Below are 5581 nucleotides of genomic sequence, written 5' to 3'. Positions count from 1 at the left end.
GTGGGCCGGTGTTTACCCACACGGGACATTCCGGGAGCACCCCCTGTGATTCCTGCCACCCCCAGGCCGGTTCACAGCCACTCCAATCTGCTCTGCATCCTGACCACGGCAAGGACACCTCAGGGGCGGGACTGGCAATGATGCACCTGGGTCCTTGTGGCCCCACGACTCTCCAAGCTGACACCTACCTGGGCAGGCGGGGCAAGCCGAGGGGAGCTGACCCCAGGAGTCTGGCCGTGAGGGGGGGTTCTCGTGACTCATCCTCAGGGTTTGAGGGTGCTAATCCCTAGCCTGCAGGGTCTAAGATGAGATACTTGCTCGTCGATTCGTCGAATATTCGAGCACCCACTGTATGTGGAGGCCTGGAAATGGCAGGATTTTGACATCATTGGCTGGAAAGAGGAGGAGGGCTCGTTTCAAGGAGCAGAGCTCGTGGGGTGAAGGGTAGGCAGGGGGGAGGCCTGGAGGGGCTGCTGTCCTCAGGGGCATCTGCCCACACGGTACACGGTGCAGGAATCGGGGGGTGTCCCACATCTTTGGGGTGCCGGGTGGCTTCTGCCAGAGGGGCCACTGCTTCCCTGGCCTTCAGGTACGTTCCTCTGGTCAGCCCCTGAGGTGGCGGACCGCACCCTGTCCCTCACACCAGCCCCTGAACCAGGGCAGGGCCAGCGTGCCAGAAGGAGACAAATCCGGCCCCATCCAGCGCGAAGCCTAATTCAGCTCCTGTCCCAGGAACCACAGCCACATCGATGTGCCTTATGGTCCTCGGATGGCGCTCCGGGTAGCCCACGGCGGTAGTCCCAAGATGGCCTCAGCAGAAAACAATCAGACCCGGGCAGCCCCCTGTCACCCAAACACCACTCAGAGACCGCCAGCTTCTCGGGCTGCCACTGGGAGGGGGGACGGAGCGCACTGGTCGTTCAGAAGCTGATGGAGACCGTCGCTTACCCCAGGAGCCGTGTCCCCCTTCCTCACCTCCGTCAGCTCCCATCGGGGGGAGGCCAACAGAGCCCCTTCAGGTGACCTGGCCTGTGGCTCACTAGAAGCCACCTCTTCTCTAGAGGTTGTGCCCACGCCTGACGTAGACGCAGTGCCTGCCTAGAATGGCCACGTGGATGCAAAAGAGCATCAAACTCAACTCTGAAGCACCAGGTCTTAGGCCAAGGCCAACTAACCAGGCTCCTCAAAGGTCGCATTAGCCCTTTGCCCTTTTAGGGAGAACATTCCAGATCTGATGCACAGAGTGCCGGGCATGAAATCAGCGGACGTGAGCCTCTCCTCTCCTGGACTTACTGAGCCCGTGACCTTGGGCAAAGCCATTCACCTCCTGATGTCTCCAATGCCTCATCTTTAAAATGGGCACAGTAGTGCTTGCGGGTCAAAACTAAGTCCTGTCTGTAAAAGTGCTTCACGACTGTACGGAGACCTAGGAGCATGAAATAGTAACAGCATCAGGCATAGCCCTCCCGAGGAAGGAGGGAGCAGGTGAAAGGTACTCACGCTTATTTATGTTTCTGAGTTCCCAGGATCTTGGCTTGTTTTTGCATTCTCCAGCCAGCCCATGACAAGCCCTTCACTTGTGAACATATAATCTGAAAACTAATTCCTGTCTGAAATACAAGGCCATGGCTGACCTTGACCCTGGGTCCCTGACACACTTCCAGGGTGGAGGCTGCATGGCACAGAGGGAAGAGCCGTGTCAGGGCGGCCACATTAAACACCCCTGGTCTCTATATCTAGAGACCAAATAGATTTTTTTTTTATTTTTTTTAATGTTTATTTATTTTTGAGAGAGAGAGACAGAGCATGAGCACAGGAGGGGCAGAGAGAGAGGGAGACACAGAATCCGAAGCAGGCTCCATGTTCCGAGCTGTCAGCACAGAGCCCGATGCGGGGCTGGAACCCACGGACCGTGGAGATCACGACCAGAGCTGAAGTCAGATGCTCAGCCGACTGAGCCACCCAGGCGCCTGAGGCCGAATAAATTTAGCTGGAACCCAAAATGAACTGGACCTTGGCCAGCAGATGCTTCAACATAAGTTGAAACTCTAATCTACATCACTAATGCTGTGCTTCTTCACGCCCGTGCTCCCCGCCAGGATGCGATGCATCACTGTTCCCTGAGAAGTGTGGGGCATTTCATGGGCTGGTGACCTTGGGTAGGCTGGTGAAATTCTGGAATCTGTGGTTCGGGTCTCCGTTAGGGGAATCCTACACTGACCGACTGGCTCTTCTACGTAAAGGTTTTAAGAAAGCAAAGGTCTTCTTGGTAGGAATCGAAGAGAACTGACATCCGGTTGTATTGGGAGGACCTGTCCTTCAGAGTCAGACGGATCTTGATTTAGTGGGGACTCCAGGGTGTCTGTGCAGAGGGGCTTGGGGCAGCCATCTCCGTGAAAGGGAGGAGGCAGGGGAACCCCGAAAGTGTCATCGTGTCCCCTGCATATTCTTCTTACTCAGACTGTGTATTTATTTGGGGGAGGGGGATGTCATGAAGAAGGACGTTGCTGCCGGAGTTGGGGCCGCAATGAAAACCTCCCAAACTGCCCCTTGACAATGTCATCATCTTGGTTCAAATTCAGGAACTGCTATTTCCCACCTGTGTGACCTTGGGTAGGTCACTCAGCCTCTCTGTGCCTGTTTCCTCACTCATAAAATGGAAATGATAATTCCACTCTGGCAGGTTTTCTTTTCTTTTCTTTTCTTTTCTTTTTTTTTTTTTTGGTGGGGGACTATCCGAGATACCATATTGGAAAGGGCTCAGCACAGTGCGGGCGTGTGATAGGCGCCCGACACAAGCACGTTTCTTCCATCGCTGGTCCCCAGATGTCTTAGGACCCTAATGAAGTATCCAGATGGGTACTGAGATCTGGAAAGTCAAAAAGAAAAAGAAGTTAGCCAGGTTTCGTGGGGGTTTGCCTTTCGACTTTGCTGCCCACCAACAAGTGTGTTCCGAGAGGATGTCACATCTGCCCTCCACATGGTGAGCCCAGAACGCCAAGCAGCTGTCCTACTTGAAAGGGAACCTTCACAGACCCAACTACACAAGCAGTGCCGGGCCTACGGATGAAAAAGTCGCCATAGTGAATGAATTAGGCCAGCGGTTTGCCCAATGTCTGGAGGCATCGTTGCTCTTCCCCCTCTCTCCCAGAACCCCTAGGGTCTGGACAAGACGGCGTGATGGAGGGCTACATGGTACGTGTGTCCTCAGGACCAGGTTCCCTGTAAGGAGCCCCCAGAGGCTCCTTGGAGAAGTCCTTGGGTGGGCAGGGAGCTACAGAATTTGCCAATGGCCGACACCATAAGCCCATTCATTCATTCATTCATTCAAGGGAAGCCCCACACCTTTCTTAGAGAAGTGAAGATAATACATGACGTGTTCCTAGTCCCCACGCTCGAATGACTTGTCCCAAGTACAAACAATGCTGGCTGGGTTAGGAATTGAAAGTTGCAAAATTATCCGCCTGGAGACCTAAGCCAGGGGACTGAGGAGCCACACACCTGCCCTCTGTGTTCCCTTGCAGGCACCCCCCCCCCCACCCCCTCCTAGGAACGCGGGCCCTTGACTCCCGTGCGGCCTCAGCCCCGGGTTCTGGCTCACGGCAGCCGTCGCGAACGGATCCTGGAGAGTCCCTTTCCTGCCTGCACGTGGCAGCTTCCCACAGATTGGGAGTAGGGGGGATAAGCCATTTAAACAAAATTGCTTTTGAAACACAGATGAGTTCGAAATCTAGAAGAAAGGGTGCTCGGCAAGAGCTGTTTGGGATTTGGCAGATTCCGCAGCTCACGTTGTTTGACGCTTCCATAAACCAGCTGCTTCCACGGTTCCCGAAACATCAGCTCCCGAGGGAGCGAGGCAGCCCTGGGCTCTCTGGGCAACAACAGTTGCCTGCATAACATGAAACCTCTTCTGGGCAGGCTGTCCAATCAGCACCCAGCAGGCGGACCCAGGGGAGTGCAGCACCCATCCAAAGCATTTTGTTTCCTTCCTCTCCATGGTTTCCCTAACAACAGGACCCCTGCTCCCCTCCCTCCCCCCACATGCCAGGGCAATAGAGAGTCAGTTCAACTAACCATGTTTCCCAGCAATTGACATAATAGACTCCTCCCCAGGGAGCAGAGCTGTCTCCTTACCTGGGACCTCCAGAAGCCCCAGCCTCTAGGCATCACTGGAGGATCGATCCAAGCCGCCAGTCCTGTGGACCCCTCCCTATTCTCTCACCAAGGGAAATTCTTCACCAATCTCATCCCCAGCCTGTTCTTTCCATGCACCTGATCCTTGGCCTAATCGGAGAAGCCCCAGCCAGAAGGATACGTGCCCGTATCTTCCCTGATTCCAGGGTCCCTTCCGGCCCCTCCCCAGCACACCCCCAGTTCCTAAGCAGCTCGCAGGAAAACGCAGCCAAGACCTACCTTTGACTGGCTGTGCTATAGCAGCCAGATGAGTGAACCCACTGGGGTTTTGACTTCATTCATCAAAATGGGATCAGAGGGTTCCGGGTCAAAGTTTGTCAAGCTGAGTGAGCCCTGCCCAAGGCGTCATCAGGAAGGCTTCAGAGGTCTGGGTCAGGGTGAGAAAAGTAAGCCTTCCCTTTGTGGTTTGCTGACCCATGCTGTGTGGTCTTAAAGCCTGAGGATCAGGGAGGAGGCCTCAGGCCAAAATTCTGGGCTCAGATCTACGGGGCCCAAATGGATAGGCTTTCATTACGGTGAAAAATGTATAAAGATTAGCGGGTGTTTTTGTTTCCTTTTGTTCTCAGAACGTAGCTAGGGTTTAATACAGTTATCTTGAGGGTTTGGGATGGAAAACATACGTAGCATAATTCTTGGCACGTAGTAGGAGGTCAATGTATGGTAGCCATTGACTTCTCCTCACCTCTGCACAGGCATAGCTCCCGCCCTGCCCAGCAAGGCCGGACTGCCCAGGAGTCTTCTGTGTCTTGCAGAGGAAGCTTCTGGGGATGCTGGTCTGGGGATACAGGTCCCTCCACCTGTAAATAGGTCGTGTCTTACTTACCCGTCTTCTACTCAGCAGAAGAAATCAAATGCGAGTGTTCATTGAGGACCGGGTTAGTCCAAATGACTGCTCTTTTCTGGTGTGCTTTATTGGAGTGTAAGGCAATCCCCGCTTACCGCGGGGGTTTCAATGTAACCGAAAGTTCCAGCGCTTTGTGGCCGGGCCGCATTCATTGCAGACAAAGCATAATGAGCCGCGTCTCACATTACCTAATCACATGGTGGCCGGCGCGGGCCCCGGGCAGGGCTGTGGTGCCTCCATCTGAAGCTCAAAGGGCTTAAAGAAAACCCTTTCTTTCTTCTGGAAGTAGTATTATCTGGGTTTTACAGAGAAAGATAGGGAGAGGTGAAGTGACCTGCTTTAAGACCACACAGTAAGAAGGGGCTGGGCCAGGAAGGGGGCCCAGGCAGCTGACTGATGGAGCTCCTTGGCAGGAAGAGCACAAACAGGAAGCTGCTCTCCAGGGAGGAGACCGGACTTGGTAACAAAGGCCAGTGCAGAGGAAACTGAAAAGCCTTGGCCTGAGGAAAGGTGTGCAAAGAACACCTTTATCCTTGAGGAAGC

The 5581-nt window shown here is 54.2% G+C and overlaps 1 long non-coding RNA gene across 1 annotated transcript; it reads right to left on the bottom strand.

The window, feature by feature from the left end:
• Positions 1-1864: 1864 nt before the first annotated feature.
• On the bottom strand, positions 1865-5377 carry LOC125147973 (uncharacterized). Its single transcript, XR_007145367.1, has 3 exons — positions 5018-5377; positions 4414-4561; positions 1865-2869 (listed from the first exon to the last, which is right to left on the bottom strand). It is a non-coding gene; the product is annotated as an uncharacterized LOC125147973 (long non-coding RNA).
• Positions 5378-5581: the final 204 nt, after the last annotated feature.

The sequence above is a fragment of the Prionailurus viverrinus genome, chromosome D2 (assembly GCF_022837055.1).
Source record: "Prionailurus viverrinus isolate Anna chromosome D2, UM_Priviv_1.0, whole genome shotgun sequence".
NCBI lineage: Eukaryota > Metazoa > Chordata > Mammalia > Carnivora > Felidae > Prionailurus > Prionailurus viverrinus.
Note: the sequence above shows the minus strand (reverse complement) of the source record. Positions and strands in the feature narration are given on the sequence as shown.